The sequence below is a fragment of the Giraffa tippelskirchi genome, chromosome 9, assembly GCF_054371585.1.
Source record: "Giraffa tippelskirchi isolate mGirTip1 chromosome 9, T2T-mGirTip1v1.2.pri, whole genome shotgun sequence".
Classification (NCBI taxonomy): domain Eukaryota; kingdom Metazoa; phylum Chordata; class Mammalia; order Artiodactyla; family Giraffidae; genus Giraffa; species Giraffa tippelskirchi.
Window position 1 is genome coordinate 90,692,545 of NC_137283.1, and position 19,431 is coordinate 90,711,975.

General features: G+C 40.1%; 1 non-coding gene across 1 annotated transcript; it reads left to right on the top strand.

The window, feature by feature from the left end:
- Window positions 1-15,519: 15,519 nt before the first annotated feature.
- Window positions 15,520-15,592, top strand: TRNAV-CAC (transfer RNA valine (anticodon CAC)). Its single transcript has one exon. It is a non-coding gene; the product is annotated as a tRNA-Val (tRNA).
- Window positions 15,593-19,431: the final 3,839 nt, after the last annotated feature.

Consider the following 19,431-nt stretch of genomic DNA (forward strand, 5'->3'; position numbering starts at 1 on the left):
ATAACCATGATGGTGTGATCACTCACCTAGAGCCAGACATCCTGGAGTACGAAGGCAAGTGAGCACTGGGAAGCATCATTGTGAGCAAAGTAGTGGAGGTGACAGAATCCCAGCGGAGCTACTTCAAATCCTAAAAGACTGTCAACTACAAATCGGCACTTGAGAAGAACATTGCCAATGACTGAACAACAAAGGTATTTGCCATCTGTCTCTATGGAGCTTGAACCCCATACTGTTGACTTTCAACAACCTCTGAGGAGTTCAGAGTAGAGTGAGGCATCTCTTCACCAGGGAATCTGGTGGGACAGGTCTTTAGATAGTTCAAAGATTTTAGGAACAGATTTTATTATATCAATCCTTGCATCTCCTCATATCTAGAGAGCACTAAATCCATTCAGAAGATATTAAGAAAAGATGGCAAGAATACACAGAAGAACTGTACAAAAAAAGTCTTAATGACTCAGATACACACTACGGTGTGATCACTCACCTAGAGCCAGACATCCTGGAGTACGAAGTCAAGTGGGCTTTAGGAAGCATCACTACGAATAAAGCTAAAAGAGGTGATGGAATTCCAGTCGAGCTATTTCAAATCCTGAAAGATGATGCTATGAAAGTGCTGCACTCAATATGCCAGCAAATATGGAAAACTCAGCAGTGGCCACAGGACTGGAAAAGGTCAGTTTTCATTCCAATCCCAAAGAAAGGCAATGCCAAAGAAGGTTCAAACTACCACACAATTGCACTCATGTCACACACTAGCAAACTAATGCTCAAAATTCTCCAAGCGAGGCCTCAACAGTATGTGAACTGAGAACTCCCAGATGTTCAAGCTGGTATTAGAAAAGGTAGAACCAGACATCAAATTGCCAACATCTGTTGGATCACTGAAAAAGCAAAAGTTACAGAAAAACATCTATTTCTGCTTTATTGACTATGCCAAAGTCTTTGACTGTGTGGATCACAACAAACTGTGGAAAATTCTTGAAGAGATGGGAATACCAAACCACTTTACCTGCCTCTTGAGAAATCTGTATGCAGGTCAAGAATCAACAGTTAGAACCGGACATGGAACAATAGACTGGTCCCAAATTTGAAAAGGAATACATCAAGGCTGTATATTGTTACCCTGCTTATTTAACTTATATGCAGAGTACATCATGAGAAACGCTGGGCTGGAAGAGGCACAAGCTGGAATCAAGATTGCTGTGAGAAATATCAATAACCTCAGATTTGCAGATGACATCACCCTTATGGCAGAAAGTGAAGAAGAACTAAAGGGCCTCTTGATGAAAGTGAAAGAGGAGAGTGAAAAAGTTGGCTTAAAGCTCAACATTCAGAAAACTAAGATCATGGCATCTGGTCCCATCACTTCATGGGAAATAGATGGGGAAACAATAGAAATACTGACAGACTTTATTTTCTTGCCCTCCAAAATCACTGCAGATGGTGATTGCAGCCATGAAATTAAAAGACACTTGCTCCTTGGAAGAAAAACTATGACTAACCTAGACAGCATATTAAAAAGCACAGACATTACTTTGCCAACAAAGTCGATATAGTCAAAGCAACGGTTTTCCAGTGGTCATGTATGGATATGAGAGTTGGACCATAAAGAAAGCTGAGCACTGAAGAATTGATGCTTTTGAACTGTGGTGTTGGAGAAGATTCTTGAGAGTCCCTTGGACTGCAAGGAGATCAAACCAGTCAATCCTAAAGGAAATCAATCCTGAATAATCATTGGAAGGACTGATGTTGAAGCTGAAGCTCCAATCCTTTGGCCACCTGATGTGAACTGACTCCTTGGCAAAGACCCTGGTGCTGAGAAAGGCTGAAGTCAGGAGGAGAAGGGGACAACAGGGGATTAGATGGTGGATAGCATCACTGACTCAATGGACACGAGTTTGAGAAAGCTCCAGGAGTTGGTTATGGGCAGGGAAGCCTGGTGTGCTGCAGTCCAAGAGGTCACAAAGAGTCAGACACAACTGAGTGACTGAACTGAACTGAATTCAATCTCTTCATGGTGACATCATATCCTTGTGACTAGCAAAAAACCTTTTGTAAAATGAGTGCTAAATGGTATTGAATTCCCCCTTCACCAAAACCTTATATATTGACCTTCCCGCACTGCCACTTTGGAGCAGTCTCTCAAAGCTATCTGAGGTGCTACCTCCCGGGCTACAGTCCTCATTTTGCCCCAAATAAAATTTAACTTGCAACTCTCAAGCTGTGCATCTTTTTAGGTGACATGATGATGCTATTAAAGTGCTACACCCAATATACCAGCAAATTTGGAAAACTCAGCAGTGGCCACAGGACTGGAAAAGATCAGTTTTCATTCCAATCCCAAAGAAAGACAATGCCAAAGAATGTTCAAACTACTTCACAATTGCACTCATTTCACACATTAGCAATGTCATGCTTAAAATCCTCCAAGCTAGTCTCCAACGGTATGTGAACCAAGAACTTCCAGATGTACAAGCTGGATTTAGAAAAGGCAGAGGAACCAGAGATCAAATTGCCAACATTTGTTAGATCATAGAAAAAACAAGAGAATTCCAGAAAAACATCTACTTCTGCTTCACTGACTATGCTAAAGCCTTTGACTGTGTGCATCACAACATATTATGGAAGATTCTCAAAGAGATGGGAATACTAGACCACCTTACCTGCCTGCTGAGAAACCTATATGCAGGTCAAGAAGCGCCAGTTAGAACCAGACATAAAACAATGGACTGGTTCCAAATTGGGAAAGGAGTACGTCAAGGCTGTATATTGTCACCCTGCTTATTTAACTTCTATCATGTGTATCATGCAAAATGCCAGGCTGGATGGATCACAAACTGGAATCAGGATTGCCAGGAGAAATATCAATAATTGAAGATATGCAGATGACACCACCCTTATGGCAGAAAGTGAAGAGTATCTAAAGAGGCTCTTGATGAAGGTGAAAGAGGAGAGTGAAAAAACTGACTTAAAACTCAACATTCAAAAAGTAAAGATCAAGGCTCCAGTCTCATCACTTCATGGCACATAAATGGGGAAACAATGGAAACAGTGACAGACTTTATTTTCTTGGGTTCCAAAATCACTGCAGATGGTGACTGCAGCCATGAAATTAAAAGACACTTTCTCCTTGGAAGAAAAGCTATGACAAAATTAGACAGTGCATTAAGAAGCAGAGACATCACTTTTCCAACAAAGGTCCGTAGAGTCAAAGCTATGGTTTTTCCAGTAGTCATGTGTGGACATGAAAGTTGGATCATAAAGAAGGCTGAGCACCGAAAAATTGATGCTTATGAACTGTGGTGCTGGAGAAGACTCTTGAGAGTCCCTTGGATGGCAAGGAGATCAAACCAGTCAACCCTAAAGGAAATCAACCCATATACATTGCAAAGACTGAGGCTGAAGCTGAAACTCCAATACTTTGGCCACCTGATGAGAAGAGCCTACTCATTGGAAAAGACCATGATGCTGGGAAAGACTGAAGGCAGGAGGAGAAAGGTATGACAGAGGATGACATGATTGGATGGCATCACTGATTCAATGGAGATGAGTTTGAGCAAGCTCTAGGAGATGGTGAAGGACAGGAGGGCCTGGCATGTTGCAGTCCATGGGGTCACAAAGAGTTGAACATGACTGAGAGACTGAACTGAACAGAAGCTTTGACCTTCTGAAGGGCAGATTCAAATATCTGCTAATCAGGGATGGGATCAGTTCAGTTGCTCAGTCGTGTCTGACTCTTGGTGACTCCATGGACTGCAGCACGCCAGGCTTCCCTGTCCATCACCAACTCCTGGAGCTTGCTCAAACTCATGTCCATCAGGGAAGGGGGGGGGGATGAAGAAACCAGGGAGGAGCAGCCAAGAAACAGTAGTCTACACTTGGGGCAGGGTCCTGGTTCCCCCTAAAGGAATATACCTAAGGATATCTTTGAGCTTTTCTGCAGAATCAAGGCCCCAGCCTGGGGGAGGATGGCAACTTCAGACTGAGCACAGGATTCCTAGAGCACCACCCTGTTACCTCACCACCCATCAATCAGAAGAAAATCACACACACTACAGCCAGTCCTCACCTCAAATTTTGCTATAAAAACTCCTTCCCTTTGGAAATTCCCTGGTTGTCCGGTGGTTGGGACTCCATGCTTTCACTGCCAAGGGCCTGGGTTCAATCCCTGGTTGGGGAAGTAAGATCCTGCAAGCCACCAGTGCAGCCAAAATATATATATATATATATATATATATATATATATATATATATATATATATATATATATATAAAACTTCTTCCCCCAAATCATAGCCCTGGAAAGAATCATCCTTCTGGAAACATAAGGAGAAGAAGCGGGTATCCACTAACCCAGAAAAAGGCCTACGTCCTCTAAATATAAGCCCATCTGCCCCTCCTCCAGTCACTGGAGAATATGCCTCATCAGACAGCACACGTTACCCTCTCTCACGAGCAGGCATCACAGACAGGAAGGTTGACCGGAAAGCCGGAAATCAAAGAAGAATGCGAAACCAGGAATCACCAATATTTTGATGTAGAACATCACCAAGCATAACAAATGGAAGCACTTGCATCCTGAGGAAATACAGCAAACAGAATAAACCTTTAAGATGAGTGCAAATAATATTCTCAAAGACATAAAAGTGAGTATGACATCCATCAAGTAAATCCAGTTCTAAATCTTGGAGACTAAAACTGGTTACTGACTTAGCATACCTGAGACTAAAACAGTCTCTTGATTGAGAGGAACAAGATTCAGCTGAGGGATGGGTTACTCTGAAAAACAGAATGAGTGAAAGTTGAGGTACACGCAGAATCTTGAGACTACTCACCCTGTCCCCAACTGGATCTCAGAATGTTTTCAGTAATGTTTTACTCTTCACACAAAAAACTAGGAGATCCTCTGGGAAATGAGAACAGCCCCAAAGAACAGACCTGGGAATTGAACTGTCTGATCAATAGCACTAAAATGCCCCATTCTTAAAAGAACATAGAACTAGGGATCAATATATATCTGAGGAAAGCCTAATAGGAAAGAGCAAAGCCATATCCAGAATTAATAAAGTTGGGAGAAACAATCTGTTTTAAAGAAAACTTTAAAAAAATATTGTCATGAATATTCTTGCAGAAATAACAAAATGTTACCTCCATAAAATAAAATTAGGATGCTTTAATAAGGAGTTCTAGAGCAAAAAGGCATATATTAAAAATTGCATATATGATGGATATGCACTGGGATACAAAACACGGGGAACAAAGATAATTCTAAAAATTTTCAGAGGGTAAAAACAATTGTGTACAAAGTAATAATAATAGTAATCAAAACTGCATCAGTTTTCTCAAAGGCAAAAGTGGAAACTTGAAGAGAATAAAGAAGTGCCTTCAATAATTCTGCAAGAAATGGATCCCAACACAGGATTAATTTCAAATCTAGCTAATAATCAATTAAGTATGAGGACAGGATGAAGATATTTTCAGAAATGTAAGGTATCAAAATGTGTATTCAATGTATGATGTATTGTTTCTCAGGAAGCTACTGGAGGAGGTATTCCTCCAGAATGAATATGTGAAACAAGTCAGTGAGATCCTGGAACAGGAAACCAAACCTAAGTGAGGTGAGGAAATTCCCAAAGTGATGGTGAGAGGAGACCTAGCTAGGCAACAAGACTGGAAAGACATAGGTCCAAATTAGAGAAGTTCAGAGATTTCCAGTAAAGAATTCTCCAGAGACAAAATTGATAGTATACCACATGCACGCAAATCTATGTATAAAGGATATTTAAACAATTTGCAAAAAGTTTGAGCTTAAATTAAGGATAAATGTATTTTAAAAAATAAAATGAAAAAGGAATGAATAAGTCCAGTGAGAGCAAAAAGATGTGCAATATTTTAAAATAAAGTTAACATGGGCATAATCATAAAAATACAAAATTGATCAAAACAAAATTGTGCTTAAGTTCATCAGAAAGACAGGAGGAATGGAAGACTGCGTGCAGAATTAATGAAAGAATGATGAATCTTCAATTTCCATGATAAAAGATTAATAGATAATTCCCCAAGCAAAAAAACAAGAAGTGGCAGTAAAACATGTTACTTAATCAGATTTTTAGAGCTACTTGACTTTGAATCAGCAGCAACAATTTGGAGGAAACCATGAACTACTTTAATAAAAAAATAATTTTTTAAAGACTCACACCTACCTACAAAGCAATGAGAAATAAACTGGCAATACTGGTTACTAGAGTATCAAGTTGCAACATCCCCAAAGGTCAAGAAAAAATAATTTTCAACCTAGAATTTTATACCTATATGAGTTATCAAATTTGATGAGAATAAAAAGTTTTCAACTATATACAGATTCAGAAAGTTTAGTTTACATTCAGGTATCTCATATGAAAACTTCAGGACCTCCTTGGTGGCAAAGTGGGTAAGAATCTACCTGCCAATAGAGAGGACATGGGTTGGATCCCTGGTTTGCGAAATTTCCACCTGCCAGAGAGCAATGAAGTCCATGTGCCTAGAGACTGCTTCACGACGAGAAGCCACTGCAATGAGAAGCTCGCTGCACTGCAGTGAAGAGTAGCCTCCACTCAACACAACTAGAGAAAACCCTCATAACGCAACAAAGACTCAGCACAGCCAAAAGTAAATAAATAAGAAAACTTAAGCAAAACAAGAAAGGGATCCAAGAAAGAATATGACATGAGATCCAAGAAATCATGGCAACTGAGTATTTTCTAAAAGATGAAAAGAAAACTGAAGATGAAAATCCAGTTTTCTTTGGCAATTTGGGTATTCTTTCCCCAGTAGTTAAAAGAGTTCAGAGACACAGCTTTTGTTTTTCTAGAGCAAAAAGAAAACTTGGCAATAAAGCATATTTTAATATTGTAAATGTTATTTTTATTTGAGTTTAAAATTTTAGGTCAATCTATAGATAAATAAGAGAATGCTGATTTATAGCTATCGATCATATTGTAAATGTTATAAACTTTCATCATAAAAAGTAAGAATAAAACTTTTTGAAAGCAGAAAATTGAGTGGATTGTGGTTGAGGTACATATATACTAACTTCCTCATCTTCCATAGTTGAGAATTAAAAGGTGCCATCCAAATTGTGAATTATGAGCTATGAATCATAATCTCTTATTTAAATTATAAAGGATAGAACCAAAAGATATAAACAAAAGTATAAAATATAAAAAATAAATATATAAAAATAATAAATATAAAATAACAAATATAAAATCTAAAACAAAAGTAGTCAAAAGTAGCACTAGTATTCTCTTTGAGAAAGAGAATTAGTGGTAGGGAGAGATGGCAAGTATTGACATTTTTCATTTTATATTTTTTTATATTTATGCTTTGAATATTTTTACGATGTTGCTATGGTCTGAATGTTTGTATCCCCTCCAAAATTCATGTGTTGAAATCCTAACCTCAAAGGTGGGGGTTTATTTATTATTATTAGGAAGTGAGGTCTTTAGGAGGTGACTATGTCATGAGGGTGGAGACCTCATGAATGGGATTAGTGCTCTTACAAAAGAGATCCCACAGAGCTCCCTAGCCCTTCAGCCACATGAGGACACAGTTAGAAGCCTGCAACCCAAAAAGGGCTCTCACCAGACCATAATCTCACCCTGGCCTTGGACTTCCAGCCTCCAGAATGGTGAGAAATAAATTTGTGTTTTATAAACTACACTGGTTGTTACAGCAGTCTGAATGGACCACGACATGCCTAAATAAAATTTTAACTTTTATAAAAGACTAGCTTAAAATGAGAAAAGATGAAGATGCGTGCTCACCACAGAGAACTGAAAGTATCTTCTCCAATAGGCAGTAATGTGTCTGTACAATGGGATCCTGGAGGATGTCGGAAGGACAGAGGGAAGTTCAAGGCACTCATAAAAGGATGTCCAAAATGCGATGACAGTGACAATGTTTTTCATTCATTTACTCAATCAATATTAGTCAAGGGACTCTGATGGGCCTAGAATTACGCTAAGTATCATGTGAGTATACATACATTGGAGAGTAACAGTTCTTACGGGACTGACAGTCTGGTAGGGAAGACAAACTTAGAAATAAATGTACAGGGGCTTCTCTGATGGTCCAGTGATTAAGAATCCACCTTTCAATGCACAGGACATGGGTTCAATACCTGACTGAGTAAGTAAGATCCCACATGCCGTGGGGCAACTAAGCCCATGCGCCACAACTAGAGAAAGCCCATGAGCCACAGTGAAGAGCCTGTGCAGGCAAAATAAAATAACAATAATAATTTAAAAATTAAATAATGAAAGAAATGTATAGTTACATTAGGAGTTCTGTACAAAGACTGAGTCCTAAGCAAAAGGCCTCTCAGTTGCAGAGAGTAAATATGTAATATGATCAGTTTTGTGTTAAAATATCATATAAATACAAAAGTATATGTTTAGATGTGAGTTTATGCATAAAAAGCCTGGAAAGATGTACACCAAGAGGTCAGACTAGGGAGCAGTAAGTGGAGGAGGGAAAAGAGTTTCATTATGCACTTCCTTACTTTATAATTTAAACATCAAAAATAACACAAATTCATGGTTAAAATAAGCAGAACTTCATCAAGAAAAGTGGACAATTGAGCAATATGCTATTCATTGCTTCTGAAAGAAAAAAATTAAAACATTCTTACCATGGATAGAAAGTTGCTAGCATTATTCTTCTGTCAAAAAGAAGAATGCTATTATTTAGCTAACAGTGCTTTCTGGAGCATTTATTTAGAGTCCTTTAAGAATAGTGAATTTCTTGGGCATTGACACTTCTGTAGCATAAGCCTCATGCTTCAACTAAGATAAGGATTTTTGTGGGCCAACTCAGTATTTGGCAAGTCTTTAAGTCTTTAAACTCTAATCATTCAATTCACTTAGATTCAACAAACTTTTGACAAGAGTCTGTGTGACTAGACTTTGCTAGGACCCAAGGGTCACAAAGATGTGTTTGACAGGAAAACAGCTCAAAGGAAATTCATGGAGGCAGCTCAGTGTTTGTACAAGGATAGCACCACCCTCTTGAGAGCCCTGAGGTGCTCTCACATTAGCCTGTAGTTCTCATCTTCTCATTTCTGTATCAAATTCTTTGATTAATTTTCAATGTAACCAGGAGTTGTATGGCTCTTCTGGTTAACGAAGTTTTGAAATGTGGCCTTGGAGACAGAAAGCATAGTTGGTTACTATGTTCTTTTCTGGCCAGTGATATCGACAACTGAAATTAGAATTGTACCATGTCTAGGACCTGGAGGTAACCAGGAATAATGACTCTATCTCCTTAAGGCTTCATTTTGCCCTGATGTGAAGGCAGCAGCGAATAGATTTCTACCAGGTGACTCTGAGCAGATTAATTTCTTCTATATAGCTCTCTGCCTCTGGAGACCAAAAATATCCAGTAACTCAGTGTTTGTACAGTAAGACCCTTACATACGGATGAGTTCCATTCCGAGAGCACATTTGTAAGTCCAATTGTTTGTTGTTGTTCAGTTGCTAAGTTGTGTCTGACTCTTTGTGACCCCATGGACTGCAGCATGCCAGGCTTCCTTGTCCTTCACTACACCCCAGAGTTTACTCAGATTAGTGTCCATTGAGTCGGTGAGGCTATCTAACATCTCATCCTCTGCTGGCCTCTTCTATTTTTGCCTTCGTTAAGTCCAACAATGTTACCCTAAGTATACCTAATTAACACAATCAGCTATATAGTACTGTATTGTGATAGGTTTATAATATTTTCATACAAATAATACATACATAAAAAACAAACACACACACAAAAATAAAGAAAACATTTTTAATCTTATAGTATAGTACCTTGGGAGAAGGCAGTGGCACCCCACTCCAGTACTCTTGCCTGGAAAATCCTGTGGACGGAGGAGCCTGGTGGGCTGCAGTCCATGGCGTCGTTGAGAGTCGGACACGACTCAGCGACTTCACTTTCACTTTTCCCTTTCATGCATTGGAGAAGGAAATGGCAACCCACTCCAGTATTCTTGCCTGGAGAATCCCAGGGACGGGGGAGCCTGGTGGGCTGCCGTCTATGGGGTCGCACAGAGTCGGACACGACTGAAGCGACTTAGCAGCAGCAGCAGCATAGTACCTTGAAAAGTGCAGTAGTAAGTACAACAGCTGGCATCCAGGGGCTGACATGCATGTTCGCATCTTTGAAAGTTCACAACTTGAAGGTTCATAGGCAGGGGACTCACTCTGCCTTTTTACAGTCCTCGGTGTACCGCTTATTAGTTTCTGTGTTTACATGTCTCTCTTCCCCTGCTGGAATGTGCGTTCCATGAGGGCAGGGGATCTGTCTTCCTGTTTTTGGTCTTCTGAGAACAGTACAAAATTTCTGGAAATAAACATTTGACTAAGAAGTATTTAATGAATCTAAAAAATAAATTACTTAGTGGACAGTTTTGATATGAAATATTTCTTGTTTCCATATACATTCATGCTCATTTCCCCAAATTACTGAATCTTTGACTCAGTATTTTAAGAGCATCTATGAGAATCTAGCCCTGATTATAGTAGCAACATGTACTAATTCCTCTTTTTTTTCATAGTTTTTTTAAATAAATTTATTCATTTTAATTGGAGGCTAACTACTTTACAATATTGTAGTGGTTTTGCCATACACTGACATGAATCAGCCACCGGTGTACATGTGTTCCCCATCCTGAACCCCCCTCCCACCTCTTTCCCCAGAGGTCATCCCAGTGCACCAGCCCTGAACACCCTGCATCATGCATCAAACCTGGACTGGCAATCCATTTCACACATGATAATATACATGTTTCAATGCCATTCTCCCAAATCATCCCACCCTTGCCCTCTCCCATAGAGTCCAAAAGACTGTTCTATACATCTGTGTCTCTTTTGCTATCTCGCATATAGGGTTATCGTTACTATCTTTCTAAATTCCATATAAATGCGTTAGTATATTGTATTGGTGTTTTTTCTTTCTGGCTTACTTCACTCTGTATAATAGGCTTCAGTTTCACCCACCTCATTAGAACTGATTCGAATGTATTCTTTTTAATGGCTGAGTAATAGTCCATTGTGTATATATGTACCATAGCTTCCTCATCCATTCTTCTGCTGATGGACATCTAGGCTGCTTCCATGCCCTGGCTATTATAAACAGTGCTGTGATGAACAATGGGGTACACATGTCTCTTTCATTTCTGGCTTCCTCGGCTGTGTATACCCAGCAGTGGGATTGCTGGGTCATATGGCAGTTCTATTTCCAGTTTTTTAAGGAATCTCCACACTGTTCTCCATAGTGGCTGTACTAGTTTGCATTCCCACCAACAGTGTAAGAGGGTTCCCTTTTCTCCGCACCGTCTCCAGCATTTATGGTTTGTAGACTTTTCGATAGCAGCCATTTGACTGGCGTGAAATGGTACCTCACTGTGGTTTTGATTTGCATTTCTCTAATAATGAGTGATGTTGAGCATCTTTTCATGTGTTTGTTATCCATCTGTATGTCTTCTTTGGAGAAACGTCTGTTTAGTTCTTTGGCCCGTTTTTTATTGGGTCGTTTATTTTTCTGGAATTGAGCTGCAGGAGTTGCTTGTATATTTTTGAGATCAATTCTTTGTCAGTTGCTTTGTTTGCTATTATTTTCTCCCATTCTGAAGGCTGTCTTTTCACCTTGCTTATAGTTTCCTTTGTTGTGCAAAAGCTTTTAAGTTTAATTAGGTCTCATTTGTTTATTTTTGCTTTTATTTCCATCACTCTGGGAGGTGGATGATAGAGGATCCTGCTGTGATTTATGTCGGAGAGTGTTTTGCCTATGTTTTCCTCTAGGAGTTTGATTCCTCTTTATGTTCCAGACCAGACACACCCTAGGGGTGTGTGTGTGTGTGTGTGTGTGTGTGTGTGTGTGTGTGTGTGTGTGTGTGTGTGTGTGTGTGTGTGTGTGTTTATATATTGTTATTTTATCTTCATGACATCCTAGGGGTGTGTGTGTGTGTGTGTGTGTGTGTGTGTTTATATATTGTTATTTTATCTTCATGACAGTCCATTAGTCAGATACCATTTTATCAGCACTGTACACAAGAAGAAGGCCTATATGTAATGTGTCCCATGTGAAGACACAGCTAATAAAGGGTAAACATGGTATTTTAAACCACACTCTTCTATTTTAGAACCCATATTTAGATACTGCATTGTTCAGAAGATGGTCTTCCCTGGACTGTAGGAGAAAAATTGTAAAGAAATGTATTAATCTTACAAAGTGGTAGAGACAGGCAACACCTTTTAGAAAGGTGTGGCTATAACTAAAATGCTAGTCTTTGGGTGTGGCAGAAGTTTATTCCATATATTTATTCTATATATTCTATATAAATAGAAGTTTATTCTAATAAATCTATTCTAGATTTATATCCACATAATATAATAGTTATATTTATCTATATAAATAAATAGAATGTATTCTATTCTACCCAAGTAGAATAAGAAGTAACCTGGAAAAAGAGACACAGATGCATAGAACAGTCTTCTGGACTCTGAGAGAAGGCAAGGGTGGGATGATTTGAGAGAACAGCATTGAAACATGTATATTATCATATGTGAAACAAATCGCCAGTCCAGGTTCGATGCATGAGACAGGGTACTCAGGGCTGGTGCACTGGGATGACCCAGAGGGATGGGATGGGGAGGGAGGTGGGAGGGGGTTCAGGATGGGGAACATATGTACACCCATGGCTGATTCCTGTCAATGTATGGCAAAAACCACCACAATATTGTAAAGTAATTAGCTTCCAATTAAAATAAATAAACTAAAAAAAAAAAAAAGAAGTAACATGGAATTTCCTTGCTTCAATAAGAATACTGAACTTGAAAAATTATTCCATTATGTTTCTCAAGCAGCATTTAGTCACTTATCATTTATTTACATCATGGGAATAATTACAACTCATTTTGTAATTTGTACAAATATGCATAATAAGCTATTTACAATATTTAGACCTATGATTATACCATGTAATTATAACATAATTTTTTTTACAATTGTTGATAAATTAATCTTTTGGGTTTTTTTTTAAAAAATAATGCCTTTTAAAAAATCCCAAAGTTTATTTATCAGCATTTTCCTTTCTTTCTAGTATTTTTTAGTGAACTCCTTCCCCTGGCCATGGAATTGTTTTTAAAGCTTCAGAAAGGCCTGATTTTACATTTTGTTTCTGCCACTCTACTTGTGTGACAATGGACATGTTACAAAGCTTTAGCTATCTGCATGTAAAGCAGAGAAGACATAGTATATGAAACTCCTCACATGGAGTCTGGAACCTAGAAACGGTTATGAAGATGATGATAATAATGACACCAACAACCTCTACTGAAGGATTATCTTTGCCAGGCACTTTCCTGAGCACTTCTTATGAATAAACTAAATTACTCCATAAAAAGTAGTGGGCAGTTCTCCCTGTAACAGTAGGATTCAGTCTGAGGACTGTATTCCACGCCACCATTTCCCCGTGGGAAACACAGTGATGAAAGGTTTTAAAAATTGTTGCAGGGTCTTCCCTCATGGTCCAATGGCTAAGACTCCCAGCGCAGGGGGCCCAGGTTGATCCCTGGTCAAGGAATTAGATCCCATATGCCACAACTAAGATTCCATGCCTGCTAAGTCACTTCAGTCACGTCTGACTCAGTGCAACCCTATGGACTGTAGCCCACAAGGCTCCTCTGTCCATGGGATTCTCCAGGAAAGAATACTGGAGTGGGTTGCCATGTGCTTCTCCAGGGGATCTTCCTGATCCAGGGATCAAACCCACGCCTCTTAGATCTCCTGCATTGGCAGGTCAGTTATTTACCATAGCACCACTCAGGAAGCTAAAAGATCCTGAATGTGGCAACTAAAGATCTTACATGCCACAACAAAGATCAATGATCCTGAGTGCCGCAACTAAGGCCTGGCACAGTTAAACAAGTAAATAAAATTTTATAAAGTCATCGCAATTCCTTGGTATTTACCCAAATGAATTGAAAACTTAGGTTGATATAAAATCTATGCATGAGTGTTTAAAGCAGCTCTTTCAAAATTGCCAGAGCTTGGGAGCAACCAAGATGTTCTTCAATGGGCAAATGGATAAACAAACTGAGGTATATCAATGCAATAAAATATTTTCAGCAATTAAAAAAAGAGCTATCAAGACACAAAAAGACATGTAGGAACCTGCAATGCATATTGATAAGTGAAAGAAGCAAATCTGCAAAGGGCACAAAATGTATGATTCCAACTCCATGACATTCTGAAAAGGCAAAACTATAGATACAGTAAAGGGATCAGTGATTGCTAAAGGTTCAGGAGGAGAGAGGGCGGGAATGATGAATAGATAGAACACAGGAGATTTTTAAGACAGTAAAACTACAGTTGACCCTTGACCAACATGAGCTTGAATTGCACAAGTCCATTTACATGTAGATTTTTTCCCATAATAAATACTACAGTACTGCAGGATCAGAGGTTGGTTGAATCCTTGAGATGTGGAACTGCAAATACAGAGGAACCACATATACAGAGGGCTGACTTGTAGATTTTCAACTGCACAAGGGGTCGTGCCCCTTATCCCAGGGTTGTTCAAGGGTCAACTGTATTCTGTATGATACCATCTGTAATGATGGATGTGGGGACGTTATACATTTGTCAAAACCTACTGGAGACTTCAAGATTGCTGGGAGAAGTATCAATAACCTCAGATATGCAGATGACATCACCCTTATGGCAGAAAGTGAAGAAGAACTAAAGAGCCTCTTGATAAAAGTGAAAGAGGAGAGTGAAAAAGTTGACTTAAAGCTTAACATTCAGAAAACTAAGAGCATGGGATCTGGTCCCATCACTTCATGGGAAATAGATGGGGAAACAGTGGAAACAGTGGTTGATTTTATTTTTGGGGGCTACAAAATCACTGCAGATGGTGATTGCAGCCATGAAATTAAAGGATGCTTACTCCTTGGAAGGAAAGTTATGACCAACCTAGACATCATATTAAAAAGCAGAGACATTACTTTGTCAACAAAGGCCCGTATAGTCAAGGCTATGGTTTTTCCAATAGTCATGTATGGATGTGAGAGTTGGACTATAAAGAAAGCTGAGTGCCAAAGAATTGATGCTTTTGAACTGTGGTGTTGGAGAAGACTCTTGAGAGACCCTTGGACTACAAGGAGATCCAACCAGTCCATCCTAAAGGAGATCGGTCCTGGGTGTTCATTGGAAGGACTGATGTTGAAGCTGAAACTCCAATACTTTGGCCACCTGATGCAAAGAGCTGACTCATTTGAAAAGACCCTGATGCTGGGAAAGATTGAGGGTGGGAGGAGAAGGGGATGACAGAGGATGAGATGGTTGGATGGCATCACCGACTCAATGGACATGAGTTTGGGTAAACTTCGGGAGTTGGTGATGGACAGGGAGGCCTGGCATGCTGCGGTTCATGGGGTCGCAAAGAGTTGGACACGACTGAGCAACTGAACTGAACTGGGGACTTCCCTGGTGGTCCAGTGGCTAAGACTCTGTGCTCACAATGCAGGGGGCCCAGGTTTGATTCCTGGTCAGGGAACTAGATCCCATTTGCTGCAACTAAGAGTTCACATGCCACAACTAAATATCCTGCATGCCACAATTAAGACCCACCACAGCCAAAGAAATAAATATTAAAAAAAACAAAAGCTCTATTGAATGTACAAAGAGGGACTCTGTATGTAAACTATGGATTTTAGTCAATAATAATGTATTGATATTAACACTGAATCCTCAATTGTAACAAATGTACCACACAAGATGTTATTAGGAGAAACTATTGATTTGGGGAGTGTGGAGAGTAGTATATGGGAATTCTTTACTTTCTGCTCAATTTTCCTGTAAATCTAAAACTACTCTAAAAACAAAGTCTGTTAATTTGTAAAAACACAGTAGTGAATGGGCTGTTGCTCAGTTGTGTCTGACTCTTGGCAACCCCATGGACTATAGCCTGCCAGGTTCCTCTGCCCATGGGATTATCTCGAAAAGAATACTGGAGTGGGTTGCTAGTTCTTCCTCCAGGAGATCTTCCCGATTCAGGGATTGAACCTGAGTCTCCTGCAGCTTCTGCATTAGCAGGTGGATTCTTCACCACTGAGCCAAACATAGCAGAATCTACACTTTAAAAACATTATAATGTTCTTTCAGAAAATTATTATAATTTTTTCTTTAAAAAAAGTCTTTGTAGAAAAGTAAAAAATTGTCTTACGTAAGGTTAGATGTAGTTGGGTTCATTACTGTGTTATTACTGCTTCATTTTCACATATTCACAAGGAAAGAAAAGGGAAAAAAAGAAAAGAGAAAGAAGAGGGACTTGGCTGGCAGTCCAGTCGTCAAGGCTCTGACTTCCAGTGCAGAGGGAGTGGGCTCAATCCCTGGTCGAGAACTAGGGTCCCACCTGCTACAGGGTGCAGTCAAAAACTTAAAAAATCAAAAAACTAATTGAAAGACTAAAGGGAACCAACCTGAATGCTCACCTCCCCCAGGCTGAGCAATCTCAAACGGAGGAATCTCACATCAGTGATTCCTAAGATGTGGTCCCCCCAACTGCTGTGGCAGCTTCCCCTGGGACTTCTTAGAAATGTGAATTCTGCTGACTTGGGACAGGCCCAGCAATCTGTGTTTTCCCTCCAGGTAAAAGTGAGTGTGGTGTTTCCTGAGGTTCCATAGCTATTGCTCCAAGTCTGTGCATCTCTACTTTATCCTTTTTGTTGTTGTTGTTGTTCAGTTGCTAAGTCATGTCCAACTCTTTGCAACCCCATGGACTGCAGCATGCCAGGCTCCTCTGTCCTTCACTGTCTCTCTGAGTTTGCTAAAACTTATGTCCATTGAGTCAGTGATGCCATCCAACCATCTCATTCTCTGTCGCCCTCTTCTTCTGCCCTCAGTCTTTCCCAATCAGGGTCTTTCCCAGTGAGTCAGCTCTTTGTATCAGGTGACCAAGGGATTGGAGCTTCAGCTTCAGCATCAGTCCTTCCAATGGATATTCAGGGTTGATTTCCTTTAGGATTGACAGGTTTGATCTCCTTGCTGTCCAAGGGACGCTCAAGAGTCTTCTCTAGCACCACAATTCAAAAGCATCAATTCTTTGGCACTCAGCTTTCTTTATAGTCCGCCTTTTACATCTATACACGACTACTGGAAAAATCATAGCTTTGACTATATGAACCTTTGTTGGCAAAGTGATGTCTCTGCTTTTTAATATGCTATCTAGGCTTGTCATAGCTTTTCTTCCAAGGAGTCAGAGTCCTTTTGCTGCTACTGCTGCTAAGTCGCTTCAGTCATGTCCGACTCTGTGCGACCCCATAGACGGCAGCCCACCAGGCTCCACCGTCCCTGGGATTCTCCAGGCAAGAATACTGGAGTGGGTTGCCATTTCCTTCTCCAGTGCATGAAAGGGAAAAGTGAAAGTGAAGTCACTCAGACGTAGCGACTCTTAGCGAACCCATGGACTGTAGCCTACCAGGCTCCTCCATCCGTGGGATTTTCCAGGCAAGAGTACTGGAGTGGGGTGCCATTGCCTTCTCCAATATGCTATCTAGGTTGGTCATAACCTTCCTTCCAAGGAGTCAGCGTCTTTTAATTTCATGGCTGCAATCACACCATCAGCAGTGATTTTGGAGCCCCCTCAAAATAAAGTCTGACCCTGTTTCCCCATCTATTTCCCATGAAGTGATGGGGACCAGATGCCATGATCTTAGTTTTCTGACTGTTGAGCTTTAAGCCAACTTTTTCACTCTCCTCTTTCACTTTCATCAAGAGGCGCTTTAGTTCTTCTTCACTTTCTGCCATAAGGGTGGTATCATCTGCATATCTGAGGTTGTTGATATTTCTCCCGGCAATCTTGATTCCAGCTGGTGTTTCTTCCAGCCCAGCATTTCTCATGATGTGCTCTGCATATAAGTTAAATAAGCAGGGTGACAATATACAGCCTTGACGTACTCCTTTTCCTATTTAGAACCAGTCTGTTGTTCCATGTCCAGTTTGAACTGTTGCTTCCTGACCTGCATACAGGTTTCTCAAGAGACAGGTCAGATGGTCTGGTATTCCCATCTCTTTCAGAATTTTCCACAGTTTATTGTGATCCACACAGTCAAAGGCTTTGGCATAGTCAATAGAGCAGAAATAGATGTTTTTCTGGAACTCTCTTGCTTTTTCGATGATCCAGTGGATGTTGGCAATTTGATCTCTGGTTCCTCTGCCTTTTCTAAAACCAGCTTGAACACCTGGAAGTTCACGGTTCACGTATTGCTGAAGCCTGGCTTGGAGAATTTTGAGCATTACTTTACTAGCGTGTGAGATGAGTGCAATTGTGCGGTAGTTTGAGCATTCTTTGGCATTGCCTTTCTTTGGGATTGGAACGAAAACTGACCTTTTCCAGTCCTGTGGCCATTGCTGAGTTTTCCAGATGTGCTGGCATACTGAGTGCAGCACTTTCACAGCATCATCTTTCAGGATTTGAAATAGCTCAACTGGAATTCCATCACCTCCAACAGCTTTGTTCATAGTGATGCTTTCTAAGGCCCACTTGACTTCCCATTCCAGGATGTCTGGCTCTAGGTGAGTGATCACACCATCGTGATTATCTGGGTCATGAAGATCTTTTTTGTACAGTTCTTCTGTGTATTCTTGCCACCTCTTCTACATATCTTCGGCTTCTGTTAGGTCCATACCATTTCTGTCCTTTATCAAGCCCATCTTGCTTCTGTTAGGTCCATACCATTTCTGTCCTTTATCAAGCCCATCTTTGCATGAAATGTTCCCTTGGTATCTCTAATTTTCTTGAAGAGATCTCTAGTCTTTCCCATTCTGTTGTTTTCCTCTATTTCTTTGCACTGATCGCTGAGGAAGGCTTTCTTATCTCTCCTTGCTATTCTTTGGAACTCTGCATTCAGATGGGAATATCTTTCCTTTTCTCCTTTGCTTTTTGCTTCTCTTCTTTTCCCAGCTATTTGTAAGGCCTCCTCAGACAGCCATTTTGCTTTTTTGTATTTCTTTTCCATGGGGATGGTCTTGATCCCTGTCTCCTGTACAATGTCACGAACCTCTGTCCATAGTTCTTCAGGCACTCTGTCTATCAGATCTAGTCCCTTAAATCTATTTGTCACCTCCACTGTATAATCATAAGGGATTTGATTTAGGTCATACCTGAATGGTCTAGTGGTTTTCCCTACTTTCTTCAATTTGAGTCTGAATTTGGCATAAGCAGTTCATCATCTGAGCCACAGTCTGATCCCGGTCTTGTTTTTGCTGACTGTATATAGCTTCTCCATCTTTGGCTGCAAAGAATATAATCAATCCGATTTCGATGTTGACCATCTGGTGAGGTCCACGTGTAGTCTTCTCTTGTGTTGTTGGAAGAGGGTGTTTGCTATCACC